Raw genomic sequence first — 20,528 nt, 5'->3', positions numbered from 1 at the left:
GAGGACCTTTGTTCTCACGTTCAGCCAGAGGCAGCGGGGCTGAGGTCACCCAGCACTTCGGGGTAGGGCCAGGCTCCAGCTCAAAGACCACGTGGTCTGTCCCCTCTCTCCCCACATGGGCTGCTTCCGCCCTCCAATGCCGGGGCTTCTGCCTCGTATTCCCTTGGCTGGAACGATATCTAGAAGCTCCCACCTTCTTTCCTATGTCTTGGCCCACGCTGGGAGCTGGCTCTGCGAGAGTGGTGATAATAAGGGTAATAATGCTACAGCTGGTGTCAGGGAGTCTGTGTCAGGACTAAAGGGGGTGAGGGTGGAGAGCACGTGACCATCAGGGAGGCTCCCAGAGACCCGGAGCAGCTCTTTCAGATCAGGCAACGCAATGCCAATCTGTTCGCCGTGATCTAGTCCTACCCAGTTCAATACTTTTTACTGTTCATTGGATGTTTGTTAAGCAGATTCCGCATACGCTGCTCAGCCTCTCTCCATGCGAGCTATGGAGACGTACCAAACATGACCCCTGTCCCAGAGGAGTTTACAGTCCACGTGGGGTAATGTAAACAGGAGGACACAGAACAAAATAGATCTGATCAAGAACAAGGTGAGTTCAAGTACAAGCCTGGGGAGTGAAGAGGCTCTAAACCAAGCCTGGCCTCTGCGTGGCTGTGGGACCCTGGGAAGAACGTCCCCTCTGTCATGAGATGGTGACCAGATGATCTGAGGGCCCCTGCATTTGCTGTGGGTTTTTGAGAGGAGGCAAGATTATATATGTGAAAGCTCTTTGTAAATGGTAACCACTTATGCAATGGCCGATTGTCATTGTCAACGTGGACGGGGGCGAACAGACCTATCTTTGCTGGAGGTCAGGCTACGAACCAGCACCCACACAGCTGATGAGGAGGTAAATGAACAAACGGATGGAAAGACAGGTTGGGTGGGGCTCTGAGGAAGGACGGAATTCAGTCGTGCTCTGCCTGCACTCTGCCAACAGCACCCACCCACAGCCTGACCTGCAGCTCCCAGCCTCTCACCACGCCAAAGCCCCGGGCCTCAGTTAGAAGTGGGGGGTGAGAGCAGCAGCAAGACCAGAGAGAAACTCCAGTATTGCTTTTTCCAGGCAGGGTTGTGGCAGAGCCCATACACGACGACAGCTCTTCTTGGACGTGGGTGACCCCGAAACGTAATTAGAAATCTTGGGGTAGGACCCCAGGTCACAGAGCCACTGTCTCCCAGTGTCTCCCACCGTCCCACCTGGGGAAGGGCCAAGGTCACAACGCTTTCAAGGCACAGAATTCTGAGAGGCGTGCAGGTGAGTCAGGCTTCACAGGTAGGTGTCTGGGGGAAAGAGGGACGGGGGACAACTTTGCTAGAATTTGCTAAGTGTCCCTCCCGTGTGTTGATTACACCAAAGACCTAATGCTCCTGGAACATTAGGATTCGTTATCAGCGTGAATCATCCCCCGACCTATTTGATTCATATATTTGCCTTTAATCAAAGAAACCCTTGCAAGATGGTTATTGGGCAACCAAAACATGGAGAGATTTGCTGTCTTGTGTGCAATCACACAGCCAGCCAGTTGCAGATTTAGAAACTGCTGGGTTGAGTTTTCCTCTGAGATCGTTGCTTTGTTTCCCTTTTCCCTCAGCAAGATGGTCCCTCCAGGGAAAGGCTCAACCGTGCCAAATGTGACTAATAAAAAAAAATTGTTTGAAGGGTTTTTTCTAGAATAAACATTTCACTTTATATTTTATTGGATTAGCGTTTGCTAACTTCCAGAATTTCTCGCCTAGCAAATTGGAGACCGTTTCCCTTATGTAATGAGCTTCCCCATGTTTGGACAAGGTGAGTCAAGTCTTAGAAAGGCAGCAGGCACATTGCACGCCATAGAGAGCAGCCCAGAGCAGGCCCGGACGGAGGGCGAGGCCCAGGCTGGGAGCTGCAAGCCCAAGGGCCCTCCTTCCCCTGCCAACAGAGGCGGGCGCGGGGCCTTGCCCCTGGACACAGTCAGGCCCTGCTTCGGTAGCCACTGCCTCCTGTCCGGGGTCCATCACCCCCACGGCAAGAGGAACATCAGTCTGAAGAAGGGGGCCGTCTCCTTCTACCACCTGTAGGCAGCATAGTGGGTTTCACAACTAAGGAGAAAAGAAAAAGCAAAAGAAATCTTGAACTGTTTTTCAAATGTTCTGGGTCTTGGCAAACCCCAAAATGCCTTTTGCCAAATGCTTTTTCCCTTAATTTTTAAACCTCGGGTGTATTTCCAGAACAATCCAATCCATCTGCTTCTGATTCATTTACACTTAACTCATTAGGAGGCTGTTGCGTAAGGAGCAGTCTGACGTCCCCAAGAGCCCTGGGTGAGGGATTCTTCTCCCCTCTTTGAATCAGAGGGAGGCGTCTTGCCAGCTGGGTACGGAGCACAAACCGAGAAAAATGGAAAGCCTGGCTTGAACCCCAAGTCCCTGGGCGGAGAATAGGTTCCCTGGTGTCCCACCCATCATCCATCCCGCTCTGCTTTTCCCATCAGATTATCCCCATTATTGCTGTTATTGTCATTCAGGATACAGCAAATGGCCACATATTATTGTGAAAGGGTTTACACTGTATTCCAATATGTGCAATTCTTCATTCATACACTCTAGACTCATCTGCTCAGACATTAAACAAACACTCCCAACCAATGGTGAACCACCAGTGGGGCCCTGGGTGGGGTATGCGATAGAGGACTTACATCTAAGCGCCAATCCCATCCCAGCTTGCCTTCTGCGAAGGCTTTGAGCTCTACCAGGAATCCCGGGAGAGGAGATGTGGGCAGAGAGCAGCTTCCAGGGCAGAAAGCAAAGCTGGAAAAAAATAAGGATGGTCCAGGGCGACACACAAGAGAAAGAAACGACTGGTTTCCAGGGGTATGAGTGACCGGCCACTCTAAGCCACAGCTCCTGCTGCATCACAAAAATCACCCAACTTTGCTAGAAAAGAGGCTTTTCTCTCCTACCTTCTATTCTTCATCATCAGCATTCTCACTACTGCCTTTCTTCAACAAAATTAATTTTTAAATGTATGGAGTGCCTTGTCTAGGCTCAGCCCTGCCCTGTGCTGGGAGCCACAGGGGATAGAAGAGGAAGGGAAATGGCCTTCCCTGGAGGATTTACAGCCCATCTGGGGAAACTGTCCATTTCTCGTGAGTGTGTATTATGAGCTTCTGGCCACATAAGCAAGGCACTGGGAGAGTGCAAAAGATGTCCCCCAAAGACAGAGATCTCAGGAGCTCGACTGGTCAGGAGCTGGCCTTCAAAGGAGCCAGGTTGGAAGATGAGCGCTTGGCTATGAGGAGAGGAAGAGGGATAGAGTAAGTCCCCTACATACGAACGAGTTCAGTTCCAAGAGTGTGCTCCTAAGTCCAATTTGTTCGTAAGTCCAGCAAAGTTAGCCTAGGTACCCAACTCACACAATCGGCTATATGCCGATGCTTTTACTGTTGCTTTAGGACATCCTGGGCTTAGAATAAAGATACTGCGTACTGTACTCTATACAGTGCTGTACAGTAAAGTACACAAAAGCACAACCACTTGTAGAAGATGCATGCACGTGACAATGTACTCCAGACACATGAACTAACTTACGTGACTGAATATGCAAACACATGTTCACGTCTTTGAAATTTTGCAACTTAAGATTTCGTATGTAGGGAACTTGCTATATGCCCGGAGGAGGAAACAGGAATGAAGGCTCATTGACAAGAAAAATCCTAGCATGCTTATGAGACAATAAGAGCAACCATATTGAGAAACAGGCAAATAAATGGAAAAGTAGGTGATTCAGCTAAGAAGTCTGGATTGAATAGCAAAAGGCGAGAGTGAGTCACTGGAGTGTTCTGAGCTGGAAAGGAAGCCAGAGAGAGCAGTGGTTTGGGGGAACAATCTGGTATTAAATACCAGGTCGACTGGTGTGGAGAAAGACTGAAGGTAGGAAGCCAGCAGGAATCTGTTGCCGTATGTTGGACATGTCATGACAGTGACCTAGAATAGGGTCATGGCCATGAGAAAAGAAAAGAAAGAACAAATATTATGAAGAGAGAATCAACTGGACTTGATGACTCTGTGGCCGGAGGACCCTAAAGAATGGGGAAGAGTTAAGATAACACAAAAACCGAGGAGTTGATCAAGTGACGAAGAACATTTTCAACTACAGACGACGTTTATGAAGCATTTAGCCTGTGCCAGACGTTGAATACTTTGCGTGAATTATCTCACAGTCCTTACCAACGTTATCCCTGCTTTACTGACGAGCAACCGGGCTTAGAGGGGTTTATTGATTTTCCCAAATTCATGCAGAGAAAGGGTGGGGACGCTAGCATTAAACCACATTAATGTGCTGCCTCGGCTCCTGGTGTCTTCCTAAACCAACCCCCCATCCTCTTTTCCTGTTCTCCTCACTGACTCTCACACCCCATGCTCACTCACACACCTTAATCCTCTACTTACCTAAATCCAGAGTAGGTCTCAACTCCTTCCAGAAACTTCGGTCACCCCTGGAGCTTTCATGGACCTTCTTTCCTTACCGCCTCCTATTGATGTATAGGCGGGACCACAGGTCTGATCATCTGATTCTGCACCTTTCTCTACTGACTTCGTTCCTATGCTCACATATTTCCTGGCTTTGGAGTCTGGCCCTGGAGCTGAGTCTGAACCCCAGCTTTGCCTCTTCACAAGTTATATAGCCCTGGGCAAGCTACTCAACCTCTATTTCCTTAACTGTCAGTTGGCGATAAAGGGTTATTGTCAGGATTATACAAGAGCGTGCCAGGCACTTAAAAGGCACTCAATGAACAATATCTATCAGTAGTACCACTGTTATTCCCATTCATAGTCTCATGACGGGCATCACCATGTCCAACGCTCCATGAATATTCTTTCACTTGATTCTGGATCAGTTCAATGGCTAGATACGACATTTCACTACAGACCTTCCTCGACTTACGATGGGGTTACATCCCAGTCAACCCATTGCCAGTTGAAAATACCATAAATTGAAAATGTATTTAATCCACCTAGCCTACCAAACATCATGAGTTAGCCTAGCCTGACTTAAACAGAACACTTCCATTAGCCTGGACAAAAGCATCTAACACAAAGCCTATTGTAGAATACAGTGTTGGATATCTCATGTCATTGATTGACTATCGTACTGAAAGTGAAAAACATCTGGTCATCCGGGTGCAGAATGGTTGTATGTGTGTTGGCTGTTTACCCCCGAGATGGTGTGGCTGTCATAGCCCAGTAACGCAAGAAAAGATACAGGGTATTGTTAGGCAGGGAAAAGATCAAAATTTGAAGTACGGTTTCTACTAAATATGTATTACTAGGTACCATCATAAAGTCCAAAAATCATAAATCGAACCCTCGTCTGTTGGGGACTGTTGACACTTAGAGTCTTAAAATTATGACATTTATTTCACCACATTTCAAGCCAGTGTACAGGGTGAGGGATCCTGTCACGATGCGCTGCAGACAGGGCAGCTCCAAACCAGGGTCAGGAATTCCAGCAGGAGGTCAGGCAACCACAGCACAGAGTAAGACATGCTCAGCCTCGCCTTGGGAAGACGAGCCACCTTATCCTCCCAACATGGGGATATGGGACTCGCCCTGCTGACAGCTCGGCTGGTCCCAGCAGGATCAGGGCCCTGCCCAAAACTCTGCCCTCTCGCCCCGCGGGCCCCGGCCCAAGTCTGTTGCATGAGAACAAGTGTGGAAAGAGGCAGGGAAGCAGGTCCAGAGTTGGAGGCTTGGCCGCACTGGACTTCAATGACCCATCTCCTCCTCTGAGTCCTCCCGTGTCCTCCTGCTTTCCCTTCTGTCACTTGGAAGGCCAGTGTCCAGGGCCCCTTGACAGCTCATGGCCTCCCCATCAAGTCTCCCCAGTTTCCTCCTCTTCTCCTCCCACAGCCTCATCAGACTCAGCTCCCACCGGCTGCCCCGAGACTATGACAATCCCCAGTGAGTATTGATGCCTGATGGCTTATTAAACACTCAGGAGGTAGGGCAGAGCCCTACCCCCTGCTCCCCACAAGTGACCAGTGGGGAAAAGAGGTGAAGAGATGAATGTTTTTGTTGGCAGGGGCAGAGGGGTTGGTATTTTGGTGGTAGGTATTGAAAGCAAACACCTTACCTTTGATTCTATTTGATTCTCTCTTTTCTTCCTTTCTTCCTTCCTTTCTCTTCTTTCTTTCTTCCTTCCTTTCTTTCCTTCTTTCTTTCTTTCTGCCTTTCTTTCTTCCTTTTCTCTCTTTCTTTCTTCCTGCTTTCTTTCCTTTCTTTCTTTTTTCATTCTTTCATTTATACTTACGTACGTACATACGTACACACCCATAGTCGACAAAATGCAGCGAGGGACTCCTGCACAGGGCAAACATGGAGAAGGAGATTTATTTTAGGACCAAAGTCTCTAGGAGTGAAGAGCTGGGGCAGGTAGCAGAGGGGCTACAAGGAGCATATTCGGGACACGTGGACCCTTGGGGGCAAGTCCCAGGTTCAGCTTGGCCTGGGCATCCGTTCGTGATCCCCATCCAGCGGTGACCCCAGCAGGTCTGGCTGCCGGGAGGGGGACAGCGCAGGAAGAGGAAAACACGAGCACCACACTTCCCAAGGCTCTGCAGGGCAAGGCCACCCAAAGGGAAGGGAGAGGGGACCCTGGAGAGGTGGCCTGGGGCCCTGTCTTCTCCCAAGCAGGGGACAGGGTGGGAGACACCTTAGTCCCCCGCCGCACCCCGACCCGAGTGTTGGAGCTGCTCTCGGAGGGGAGCTAACTGACTGATGGATCTGCCTCCATCCAAGTGTCACCTGCTGTGGGGACAATAGGGCAGCTTCTTAAGCTCCGCAAATTGCCTCTCAGACCTGGGCCCTGGCAGTCTCCTTTCTTCTTCTTTTTAATGAGGCTTTAAGGCCAAAAATACACTCTCTCTCTCACACACATGTACACAAAGGGAGGGTGGCAGGAGCAGCTGAACCCCACATTGTGGCTCAGCCTTTAAAAACGCACAGGCGGTGCTTGGGGAAGTGTCACAGCTTGGCGGAGAGCACGGTGGCACTGGCAGGCAGGGGGACGCAGAGAACGGGAACCAAATTTAGGACTGACTGGAAGGTCGACAGGAAAGGAAAGCCAACGCATGGCATCTATGCATAGAAACGGGAAGCGCTGCCGAGCATCTTCACGGCAGCCACGGTCGCCCCTGGGCGCGAAGCCCTGGCCCGCGGTCAAAGACCTGCCCGCCGGACACACGCACGCCAGGCGCCTTCCGTCTCCCAACCTTGGCTTCTGCTGATGCCGACATTCGGAGATGCTCCGCTACCCTCTGTCCCTGCCACGGCACCACCAACCACACACACAAGACCTGTCCAGTCTCCCAGGATGGCTTTGGTCTCCATCCACATTCAGACACCTTTCTGTCTGACCATCCTATCACCTAATCATCTCCCACGCCCCAGAACTTTCAAGGATTTGACCCAAGTCTGATTAAGCCTTTGTTCTTAAAATGCCCTCCTATTGTTTCCTAGAGGTGCGAGCAGGTCTTGTTTCTCTCACTAGGAACGACGTGACCTCCAAGCACAGGCTCAGTGACATCCGCCTCTCCTGTCTTCTCCCGGCCGCGGTGGCCGTCACGTGATGAGGGACAGCATGGAATCACACAAACGCAAGGGTGGGCTCAATTTTCACGGTCCACCAAGCATTTGCGTAACTGGGGACCGTCCAGGCCCAGCAAACACCCATATGCCCCTCTTCCGTTCCTCTCGTGAGCAAATGAACTTTTCCGTGCATTTTTTTCTTTTTTTTCCTGCCCAAAGCTGTTTTGCCAAGGGAGCCCTTCTTTTCCAGTTTGGTTACATTGAAACCTCTTTGCCGGCTGCCTAATCACATCCAGTGGTCCAGTGTTGTCATGTTATATCAAAAGACTGCGAATGCTTTATACTCCAAAAACCACAGCACATGGGGGATTAGACCAGAAGAATTTAACTTACTTAACTGTGAGATAAAGTCTGGTGAGGGCGATTACAGCTGTTTACCCGAGAAGTAAATATCTCTGAGCTCTGACTAGGCTGGAGGAGGGGAGGCTTTGTCTGGTAATTTCATCATCTTGCAGGAAGAAAAAGGAGAGAAGAAAAGGGAGAATGAAAGATGAGAGGTGATAATCTCTGAAGTCGAGATCACTCTTGTGTTACAGCACATGCCAGAAATGAAAGATAACCGCGCTCGCAATCGCGCTGAGAGATGGCCGGCTCAGACACGGGGGCCGCCCGCCTGCTGCTTCGGAGACGGGCAGCGTCAGAGGGCAGACTAAGGGGGACCCAGAGATAACTGCTCCAGGCAGAAGAAAATGGGTGAGGGGGGAGGCTCCAGGAAGAGAGATGGGCAACGCAGAAAGGCTGTCCTGTCTCCTCTCTTCCTGAACAAATATATCCTTAGACTCCAATCGTTTCACACCCAGAGCAAGATTCTAAACCATCAGTGGAGGGATTCTCAACTGTGGGCAAAACGGCAGGAGAGAAGGAAGAGCGTCTCACCCAGAAAGGGCACGGCGGAAGAGAGGAATGTGCAGTTTGCAAAACATGCTTTACGATCTACTTCAAAATTTTTAAAATAATAATCACTGCTTTTGTAAGGTAAGTTGCAGCAAGTAACGCTCAACAAAATGATGTCATGGGAAAAGCGTGGGCTTCTGACATCAAGATGTGTTTGGTGGTTCCTCCACTTACTAGCTGGATGGCTTAGCAAATGACTTCACCTCTCTGAGCCTCTATGTCCCCATCTGTAAAATAGGGTCTCGCCTGACCTGACTACCTAACACAGCTGTTGCGAGAACAGATGCCACCATGTAACTAATGCGTGGTATTTGGAAGACACCCAGTTATTGTTTGTTTCTCCACCATCATTTCTGGGTCCTTAAAATTATAGAATATCAAAGAGATATGTGTCCTGGGTCATCTAGTGTTCACCTCATGCAAACTGAGGGTCACTTCATCCCCATCACCATGCCTCATGGAGAACAGTGACGGCCAACAGCCTGCTGCCCGGCTCTGAGCCAGGTGACTCGGGGGGAGTCCTAACCCTTCCCCTGACTGTGTACATATGGTTCGGGCAACTCACTTCCAGCCTCTGGAAGCCTTCATTTCACCCGGTCAAGAAAAAAAGAATGTTAGGCCATATTAATCCTAGTACTTCTTAAAATTCTTTCAGCAAATGGTTTTGGCACCGGCAGCCTGGACTGGCTCCCAAAGGGAGTAAGGAGAGCATCAGGGAACTCAGAACGGGGGGTTCTGAAGAACAACAGAGGACGCTGGGGATGTTCAACCAGGAAAAGAGAAGCTGGGGGTGGGGCCACGACAGTCCTCCCAGGCCAACAGCCCCTTCGCATCCAATCACATTAGTAACAATGACTTAACTTCCACTGGGTCACTCAGGATGTCTGCCCCTCTGTAATTAACCCCCAGTGTTTCTAGAATCCCTAGGGGTGCCTCATGCATGCCCAAGACACGCACAGTCAGTTTCCTTGTCACCCACCACGTGGTTCCCCTTGGCCCACTCCAAGCCCTCTGCCAGGACACTGACCCTGCCGTCTCTTGCTGGGCACTGCTGTCCCTGCCACAGCGGAGGTGCTGGAGGCCCCCAAGCCAAGCGTGTGCGGGGCTCCGCCACGTGGTGGAGGAGAGAGCCGTTCTCCCCCATCGTGGGTTTTACTCTCAAAACCAGTCCCAAAGCTAGTTCCCAGGTGACCACCATGTATAAGTTTAAAGCAGCTCTTTCCATCTCTATATGCTCTCCATAAGTAGCTGAAAGAAGTCCTGTGGGAGCTGAGTTGCACCCAGAGTCGGCTGTGAGGGGCACGCCAGGCCGTGCTCAGAATTCCTCCTGCCCTGCTTCAATAAAGCTTGGTTACCAGGCCACTGTTTGTGCTCAGTTCCTTCTTCCTCCAAAACGAGCTCCTTCCCAGGAGGTTCCACAGTCTCTCTCGCAAATAGACTTTGAACAGATCCACCCCGCAGTTCACCAGGCCTGCTCAGACATGCCTGACCAGCCTGGGCTCAGGCTGCAACTCCCTGCAGGCTCCCCAAGGGCCAGCCTGCCACGTGGGAGAGGCACTGTGCTGGTGCCTCCCGGCCTCAGGAAGACCAGCAGGTGGAAGCTGCAAGGAGACAGAATTGTTTTCCTTGTATGTTGAGCCCAAAATTGAATGCATGTGCCTGTAGGTGGAATGAAATGTCTCAGGTGGCCATGAGTGTCCTGTATCATGAACTGTTTAAGTCAGATGGTTCCCTAAAAGGGATTTCATTTAAAGATTCCCCAAGTGTCAGACATCGCCCTGGAAATCTGTGCATCTATCATCTTTCATGGCGCAGTGCTTACTGGGAAACACCTCCTGAATTGCCCCAGCAAAAAAGGTCCCGGGCTTAGCAACTGGCTTCATTGTCCAGGGAGAATAACCACGCTGGATTCCTCTGCAGAATCTAGTTTTCACGAATCAGACCCTCATGTTTGCAGATGGAAGTGCGTTGTACAGTAGCCAGGACCTTCTGCAACTTGCAAGGATATTGCCAAGTGATTGAGCCCAAGGAAGAGCCCCTGGGTGTCATCACACTTTGGGGGATCAAGTTTTCCCAGGAGACGAGATAACTCGGGGAGTACATTAGCACCCCACAAATGTACTAGGAGGGGCATGCAGCAGAGGCACATTCATATTTTCAGGTTAAGGTAGTAAAAATGAACTCTGAGTAGGAGTCAGATGACTGGAGAGTGAGCCATAGCTGCTGCCCATGCAAACTGGGACTTCAGGCAAGTCATGGAAACTCTGAGCCTCCATTTGCTCAACTGTAAAGTGGGCTAATAACAGGCACATCATAAGGCTGATGTGAGGAATTAAAATAATTATGTAGAGTACATGGTGAGCTGCAACAGGCATTCCAGAGCTGAGCTCTCCTTCGTGTCTTATTCGGCTCTCTATGTAACAGGGAAGAACAAATCGGACTCCATATTGGATCTGTTTCTTTTACTTTAACCTTTGTGTTCTACTGCTTTTGCTACAAGAATGTTGCCTATTGCCTGAAATATACAGGATAGCTCATTCTCAAGGCTCTGAGCTTTAAAGGTATAACACTTCCATTCATAGAGAGACAAAAAGTTGCAGAACAGAGAATAACATTTGTCTTGTTGGAGGTTTTACAGAAACATCAGTTACCTGACCTATGTGGACGGCTGCAAGAACAAAGGATTCTGACGCCAAGAATTTTGTGACAACCAACCACTCCCCTCCCCTTTTAGCATAAAAGAAGCCTGAATTCTATCTCTGGTAAGATGGTTCTTTGGGACAGTAGTCCATCATCTTGGTCTGCTGGCTTTCCAAATAAAGTCAGCATTCCTTGCCCTAACGACTCATCTCTCAATTTATTGGCCTGTCGTGCAGCGAGTACGAGCTTAGACTCGGTAACGTCTACCCCCAGTGCCTGCATCCCCACCTGATGACGTCCCACCAGGGTTCGACAAATGTCCATCGCATGAACTGATGTTTCTCCAGAGAAGAAACATCTCCAGAAGGCAATCAACAGTTAAAAGTTCTAGGAAAGCTAAATCTGCCTTTAACTTAGACAAGATCCACAGTGCAGGCAGAGAGGGCTACCAGGCCGATTCAGAGGCAGGGACCCCCGCTGTGTGGAGGCGTCCAATCCCAGGAGCCTTGGTGGCTGGTAGAGCGAACTCTCTAGAATTCATGCTCTAGAATGAAGTCTCCCCACAGAATGTGGGAAGTAGAGAGTGGTAGGGCCACACCAAGGGGCAGATACTTCCCTGAACACCCACCTCGCCCAGCAGCCCTGGAACCAGCCCTACACACAGCATCTCAGCACGCACGGTTCAAGCTCAGCGCCACATCCCCAATCACCGTGTGCGCGCACATCTGGGGCACTCACACATGACAGCAAACGTGAAAGCCGCTCACGCCAAGGGCTTATGGAAAACCATATGCTCTCCCTAGACCTCCCGATCCTGTACGCTACCGTGTGGTGACCCTTCACTCGCGGATGGGCACCAGAAAAGCACCAATTCACTCATTCATTCGACAAGCATTGTCGGAGCCCCTAATCCGTAACAGGCACTGTCACAGGGTGGGGAGGTGGGAGTGGTGGCTGAGGAGGGGACGACAGCTAGGGTAGGACACAGCATCCATCAAAATTTGCCCTGCCTCAGGGAGTATTCACTTCTATCCAGGAGACAGACGTTCCGTGATAGCCAAACAAATAAATGCGTAAGTGCAAACTGCGATCTTCGTTGTGAAGGAAAAGTTAAGGGCCTCTAAGGGGCCACTGTCAGAAAAGGCTTCTCTGAGGAAGCGACGTGGAACTCAGCCTTCAGGCTGAAGAGTAGAGTCAAGCTCTTCAGAACAGTAGGAACAGCGTTTAGGAGGCAGGAACGTGACTGAGAGAGTCCAAGAGTTGCCATAAGGGTGAGTGGAAAAAACAGTGATGGAGTGGGCCAGAGGTCCATGTTACAGATTTTGTCTATCTTATCCTAAGTGCAGGGAATCATCAGGAAAGGATCTTCAGCGAAGACTGGTAAGGTCAGATTTGGGGCTTTAAAAAGATCATCCCCAGAGAAGGAAGCAGAAAGGACTCAAGAGAGGAGCAGTTAAAAAGCTATTTCGGGGGTCAGGCGGGAAGGGGGTACAGTGGTGATCTGCACAAAAGTGCGGTGGCAGCACAGAGGGACTAGCCAATGTTGATTCTGTTTCAGCTGCCACCTCCAGGAAAAGGTCAAAGAGCAAGAGGAAAACAACCCTGTGAGCTCAAGGAAAATTACGAGAACACATTTAAAGCAATCCTAAAGTCTTAGAGTCTGAAGACATGTAATTAGAGTGCAAAGATAGATCTTCAGCCCAGATCCTTCACAGAGCCTCGGGCTACTACTTCAAGAAAAAATAATAGAAGGAAACACACCAGTATGTTAACAGCAGTTGTCTCGGATTACGGCTGCTTTTTCCTCCCATCGTTGTGGGTTTCTGTTTTCCAAGTTTTCTATGACCATGTATGTGTTTCTCCTGGAATTAGGGGGAAAATCCATGGATTAATTGAAAAAATAATAACGTCTTCTTCTCAATTCCTGGGTGTATCTCCAGAAAAGAATTAAGGGTGTCTGCTGGGATTTCATCTTCCCAGTGGGAGGGTTATCCTTCCTACGGAATAAAGAGGGAGAGGCATTCAGAAGTGACTACGAAATTCTCACTGCCAGAAAGTCCCAGATCCTTAGGACAAACCCACACACACAAGTGATTGCTTCCTTCAACTGCCCCGGTGAAACGCACAGCTCCCTTCCACAGCTGACCCGGTACCATCACCTGCTGGCCGCACCCACCCGGAGGGGCTCCCCTCGAAGCTGACAACTCCCTGAACTACTGCCAACTGGACCAGAGATGGAGGTGGGACTCCAGGTATGCCAAATGGATTTTCTCTCTCAGGAATTTGGAACTGAGGCAATGAGACTCAGTGAAGAAAGATGATGGTACTTGGACAAAAATATGGTCCTCTAGCAACAGGGCAAAGTTGATACAAGTGTTCCTGTAGCATCAGGGCACAGCGGATACAAGTCAAAGCCATGAAGAAGTAAAAACGGAGACATTCCCGGAGGAAACCCCTAAGAGGGGCAGGAACAGAAACAGAGGCACATCAGAGACTGCATGGCTCCTTGGAAGGTAGAAGAAGGAAGCCACTCCCATCTGCTGCCCACCTCATTCCCCAGATGGCCTGTCTCCTCTTAGCTGTCTGAAAGATGGACTGTTGTGTTCCTTCAATAGATCCTGTTTACTTGAATGTGTCTGAGGGGTTTCTCTTCCATATAAAACCAAAGAGCTCCAACTAACAGACTCTCCTCCTATTCAGCCAGCAGCCCAATTTCTCATTGTTTATGAGCAGATTATCCATCCTGCCCAGGCCTAAGTCACTGTGATCTGGGGAAGGCCATGGGCTAGGGTCTCTCCCCTCCAACCAGGCCCCACCACCCAACCAGGTCAGGCCAGGCTCCTACTCCAAGCCGGGTCGGCATCTCCACTCTCCAAAACTCAACAGACCAAGAGAGGGCTGCAGCTCCCCTCAAAGGCCATCCTGCATATCTACCAAGAGGAAGTCAGTGCCCTGTGGTCTCAAGGACTTCCTCAAGGCAGAGGCTTTGCCCTGTGGGGAGAAGCCCCTCCCCTCCATAGGAGGGCCAAGGGCCCAGCAGCCACCGCCTTAAGCCAGAGGAGGGAGGGAGTTTGACAGCTCCAAGGTAAAGCCTCTTTTTATTAAGACAACACAGCAAACTTTTTTTAACCGCAACTGACATCACTCTAATAAATCCCCCTCATGTCTTGTGGGATAGAAAAAGCCAAAACACTGTCACATTTGATTTTGCTGGCTACTCTCGCCTAGAGAACAAACCATGTGTTTTTAATCAACAACACTTTGTTTTGCATTTCTCAGACCCCAATACTCTTTAAATAGCTGCTTTTACCAGAGGGCTATTTTAAACCCAGGGCCAGCTTCTTTGCAGAGGACATTAAGAAACAGAACACCATGTTACCAGTTCCCCAGGCTTATCCAAGCACTTTCTCTACTGGGATGATTATGTATTAGGAGGTTCTCTCTGTCTGTTTCAGAGGGGGCTTTCCTTGTCCCTCTTTGGGAATTGAATTACATGTCTTCCCAGAAAGTTGGAGGGGTTTTTTTTTTTTTGGTTTCTCTAACAGGCAACGCAACTGGGTTATGGGAAAACGGCAAATTCCCAGCCAAAGGAAACAGAGAAAGTCACATCTGGGACGAGGATTCCAGAGGAGTGAAAGAGGAGGTGGCAGAGGTGGGGGACTGTTTGAGGTGAGAGGAGCAAAGAAATAAGATTTCTGGAATGGCACATGTCAATTTCTGATGCAAAGAGGCCCCGGGCTTCTTGGAGGCTGATGGGCTCGGAGGAACCAACTGAAGCCTGCAAGGGATTCATCCTTCGGATCTTGGGGAACGGGTAGCACCTTGAGGCAAGAATAAGCTGTGTTCAGGAACCTTGCACTAAAAGGGGCTGCTTCCCTGACTGCCCAGTCGACACACCAGGATCTCAGCAGTGATTGGCAGCTTGGGCTCATTGTGTCCTGACGTAGGTCTGCAACAACACCTGGCTTTGGAAAGACGATAGAAGGGGGCTGCGAGAGACCTTAACCTTCAACTAGAGAAACACTCTACACTGTTTGTGGAACAGTTAACTGAAGCCCAGTGGAACAATTTAACCAAAAATACAGACATGGCTTCTGTGTGGTTCTGGTGTCAACCACTATCCCTCAGCTGTCTGGTAAAATTCTTTTCTTTGAGCGACTAGTGAAATCTTCCAACACGGGTCAGCTCAGGGCTTTCTTCTTCCCTGGAGGTCCTAATTGTTCATCCTCTGCTGGTCAGATGATGCATGCCACCCAGGGGGGCCCCAGGCTGATGCACCCGGACCCAGGCCCTTGCACATCACCTCATCCCTCCCTGGGTCTGAGCCGACGGTCTAACTGCAAAGAACTCACTCTCAGTTGTTCTAAGTTCACTCTTTCGTGGAGAGTCATCAACTATACACTCTGGTATTCCTTTTTCAATGTATTATTTCATAAAATCACGGAATGTGTAAACATGATATTAACCCATGGAAAACCTACTCTGTGGATATCCTCTGCAAAATCGCCTGCCTCCACACTCCCCAAACACCTGCAACTGTGTTAGGGAAGGCAATAGTTTATAAACACACCTGTCATTGGGAGGGGTGTGGTCTTCCAGGCTGAATGCTGTCTGGAAGACCCTCTCCCATAACTCAAAAGCCTTCATTCCACGGGCAATTCTGTCTCCTTCTCAGAGATGAGCCAGAATGAGCAGCTATTGACTTGCAGCCTCGCTGGGATTTGCTGATTTCGTGGTCACCTCTGGGGATTTCACTTGGCCCCGTAGGAGTCTTGGGGCTGACTACTTACAAGTCCAGGTTAGGGATTACTTTCCAGTTAAGTATTCCAAAAGGTATTTAACTCATGGAACCTTAATGTTCTATGGCAAACGTTTTCATTCATTTGGATGTCTTCACAGAATAAACCAAGAAACCTGAAAAGATAGTCAAATATTGGAAAACATCTTCTGGTTGCTACTTATGTGGGGATTCAAGACCAGATTCAGAAGGAAGGGTGTGTGTGTGTGGTGTGTGTGTGTGTGGTGGGGAGAACTGAAGATTCCACGGTTGGTACCTGACAGGAACACCCTCAAGCAAGCCTCCGGAGTTGCCTCACAGATTTCTTCCTATGTTCACCTCCACCTGCTTCCCACATCTGCCATCCCTGGCCATGGCCAGGTACACAGCTGTCAGGATTAGGAAGGGATAGAGCCTTGCTACCCAAAGTGTGATCCATGCACGGCCTTGGCAGGCTTATTAGCAATGCCCAGGTTCCCCTGCCCCGCGTGGATGGACTCCGAATCTACGTTTTAATAAGATCCCCCAGGAGATCTGTATGAACATTAAATCTGAGAAGCACTGGTATTTCTTAAGCCTGGCTACACATTAGAACCACCTGGATTTTGATACTAAGGTTTAACTGTAGACCAATTAAATCAGAATTTCTAGAGGTGGGGTCCAGGCTTTGGAATTGTAACCATCCCATGTAAGTTCAGTGTACAGCCTGGGTAGAGACTACTGGTCCACAGACGCCAGAGCTGCCATTTGAGCCCCGCCTCAGCTCCAAGCACCATGTAGCCAGCCTGTCCACGGTAGTGATACCACACGTCTGAGGACCAGAGACGAGCGGGGAAGAACAGCCGTGAAGTTCCAGGAAGCGCAGGCCCAAGGAAGGCATCGTTCCTCTCCCAAGCAAGCCAAGCAGGCTGCGGTGGGAGAGCAGATTGGAGAGCGCGGCCACCGCGCAGCAGAGACCCATAGGTCACACTGGCCGTGACCTCCCTGGGAAGGCAGGTGCAGCAGCCCCCAGATCAGGAGCGCCCCCCCACCCAGAGGGGACCCCCAGCAGCTCCTGTCTCGGTGCACTCAGAGAAGCCAGGCCAGCCTGGTGAAGGATTTCAGCCCGATTTAATGGGAGCTTTGCGAACAAAACGTGCTTATTAGTAAATAATAATTACAGGAGAGCCGGTGCCCCAGGGGGAGCAGGTAACATGGGATCCCATTTTCTAATGCCCTCCATGAACAAACCCTGTTTGAAATTAAAACACCCCTGCTGTCAACACGAGTGTTTAAAGGAGTTTCTGTAATAGAAGCGGTAACTCTAATGCCAACTGTTCACGGAAGCCTTGCTCACGTACAGGGAGCTCTCACAGATACTAATGCTTTTAAGCCTCAAAACAAGCCTGGGAGGCAAATATTTTTCCTTATCCCATTTTATAGATGAGGAAACAAGCCTTGGATATTAGACAGGGCAGGCCCAAGGTCACTCAGCTAGTCACTGCATCAGGGAGCTGGGCCTTGGGATGCAAGGTGGGTACCCAGTGCCCTGCCCCATGGCTGCCTTCCAAAGTGAACTAATGTCATCTGGTCAAAACTCTAATCCCACCAGAAAGCTTGCCCTCCTTCACTTCTGGAATTCCCTTTGCTGCTGGCCACCAGAGCCTCTGGGGCCCTACCTATGTGCTGTGTGCCAGCTGACCTCTAGGGAGACATGTTTGTGGTACCCAGGTGGGCCCCTCTCTGAGACCTAAGGCAGCTATGAGCCGGAGTTTGCCAGCCAACAGGAGAGCAGGGGCAGGTAAAACTCGAAGAGTTTACACATAGGCGCACGTGCACACACGCACACACACACACACACACACACAGTTTTTCAACAGTAGTACACATTCAGAGTCATGTTTCTAGTCGCCCCCAAATTCTGGGTGGAAGTCGTGAGCCTAAGAAATCGCGAACACTTCAAATATGGCGACCAAGTCATAAACGTCATCACCAACTTGCAGAAGATTAAGGAATCTGGGAACAAATCAGCCTGGTGTAGACAGTGACTTACGGAGACGTGTCAGAGAGAGTCAGAGAAGCCAACGAACGACTTCAAATCCTGTAAAGTTTCTTAATCGAGTGACACTATTATTTGAAATTGGCAGAACACCAATGGATTTAGTCCAAAGACATAATATATGCCTTTTTTTTTTCGGGTTTTCTTTTTTAAGGGCATTAGGGTTTTAGTTCTTTTTCCTTTCTTCTTGAGAGGTGGTTTTTTTTTTTTTTTTGGCAATATATCGCTTTCTTTTCTCAAATCCGTTTCCATCTGACATACGGAAAATGGAGACATTCCAGGGAGCCCTACACCTCCCTTCTCCTTGCACCCCTAGAAGAGCAGGCTCCTTGGTTAAGCTGGCCGGCTCTGCGAGCCACATGCAAGAGCACACAATTTCCTGCAAATGGTTCAGCTATTTCCTTGCAGGGAGAGAGGGTGTGAGAGCCCTCACCACAAAATCACCCCCGAGATTATGGGGGACCTTCCCCTTCAAAGGTCTCCTCCATCGCCCCCCTCTCAGGGGCTCCACTCACAAGGATGCACAGCCCCAGGCGTCCCTCTGTATTTCCTCCCAGCCTCCCCAGGCCTCAGCCCCACTCCCAGGGCGGCCCTCCCTTCCCGGGGAGGCCCCAGAGAGGCCGTCCAAGGCCCTGGGAGACTCTCGTTCCTGCAGCTCCCCTCCCACGGGCCCGGAGAAACCCCGGAGATCAAAGGCTCAGCAGCAGACCAGGTGTCCAGCCTCGTTCACAGGCCACGATTAATCAAACTCCTGACTCACAAGGAGATCAAACCCGGCCCCCTGCCAGCTGTTGGTTAAAGCTGGCCTTCAAGTTGCCCTCATTAAATTTCCTCTCCCTCTCTCCCTGCTGACTCTGCCCCGTGACCATCTCTCTCTCTCTCTCTCTCTCTCTCTCTCTCTCTCTCTCTCTCTCTCTCTCTCTCTCTCTCTCTCTCTCGGATCTTCCTCTCAGCGCCTGTTTCCTCTCCCTCCTCCCTCCTTCCACTGACCTAACAGTTTCTGATCTCCTCCGTCCCCGCCCCCTGCCTCCCCAGCTCCCCGACACCCCAACTGCTCTGTTCTCTTGGTCCGATTCCTTCAAAAATCCACAGTCCCCAGACTCCCTCGCCTGGACACTCTCTCCTGGACCCTCCTGCTCGGCCCCTAAAAGTTCCAAGAGGAAGTCATCAGCGGCGTCTGCTGGGGGGTCGGAGAGCGGGTTTCCCCTGCTCTCAAGGCCAAGGATGAGTTCATCCATGCGGAACTGAATTCTCACCTGCCCCTCTTTGCAGCAGACACAGGCCTGTCCAGTACCACAAGCACAGACACACACACACACAGATACACGTACACACACAGACAGACACACACACACAGAGACACAGATACACATACATGCACACATATATACACATACATACTCACACACATATACACACATACAGACACACAGAGAGACATACACATACACACACAGACAGACACACACAGAGACACATACAGATACACATGCACACACAGACACATACATACTCACACACACGTACACACATACAGACACACACAGACATGTATACACACAGACACAGAGAAACCAACGCACACACATACACACACATGCATACACATACGCACTCACACACACAGACACATACATACACAGAGACATACACACACAGAGACACATACAGATACACACACATACAGACAGACACACACAGAGACACATACATACACACATACATACATATACATATACATACATACACACACAGACATGTATACACACTTACAGACACAGAGGAACCGACACGCACACATACACACATACACACACATGCATACACATACGCACTCACACACACAGACACATACATACACAGAGACACATACAGATACACACACATACATACAGACACACACAGAGACACATACAGATACACACACACATACATACATATACATACTCACACACATACAGACACACACAGACATGTGTATACACTTACAGACACAGAGAAACCAACACACACACATACAGACACCTACACACACAGACATACACAGACATACATACTCACACATACACACATATGCATATACACATACTCATACACAGACACACACAAACACATGTGCATACACACACGCACGCATACGTACACACGTACATACCTACACACGGACGCATCCCCACATATCCCAGCTGGCCAGTCCCCACCTTAGCACGGTTCTCGACTGTCTCACCCCTGAACAGGAAGCAGCGAGTACCCACTAGAAGTTGGAACACAGGCAGCAGGCCTTCGTTTTCCTCCCAGCTCTGCCCAGAATGGGGAAATTTTGAATCCTGACTTCTCCCCGGCTGATGTGTTGAGAATATTCACTCCAGTTGTCTGAGGTTTGTTTTTATACACTTTTTCCTACAACAAACACTGACAAAAAAAAAAAGCGAATCCAGGCTGCAGAGCACTGTCCTCTCTTTTCTCCATCTCACTACATACATCTATGTATTTTTTAACTTG

At 49.7% G+C, this 20,528-nt stretch overlaps 1 long non-coding RNA gene across 2 annotated transcripts in view; it reads right to left on the bottom strand.

The window, feature by feature from the left end:
- LOC137216229 (uncharacterized) overlaps positions 1 to 20,528 on the bottom strand; it is a 214,220-nt gene that overhangs the window by 48,702 nt on the left and 144,990 nt on the right. The window contains exons 4-6 of one of the 2 annotated variants that reach the window (XR_010939644.1): positions 6,164 to 6,390; positions 2,727 to 2,838; positions 1,745 to 2,130 (exon numbers count right to left, since the gene is read on the bottom strand). This is a non-coding gene — a long non-coding RNA (uncharacterized lncRNA). Of the gene's footprint in view, positions 1 to 1,744; positions 2,131 to 2,726; positions 2,839 to 6,163; positions 6,391 to 12,972; positions 13,074 to 20,528 lie in introns of those variants that run through there. The other variant, XR_010939643.1, reaches the window with a different exon arrangement.

Source organism: Pseudorca crassidens, chromosome 21, assembly GCF_039906515.1.
Source record: "Pseudorca crassidens isolate mPseCra1 chromosome 21, mPseCra1.hap1, whole genome shotgun sequence".
NCBI lineage: Eukaryota > Metazoa > Chordata > Mammalia > Artiodactyla > Delphinidae > Pseudorca > Pseudorca crassidens.
This window is presented reverse-complemented; position numbering and strand designations above follow the sequence as displayed.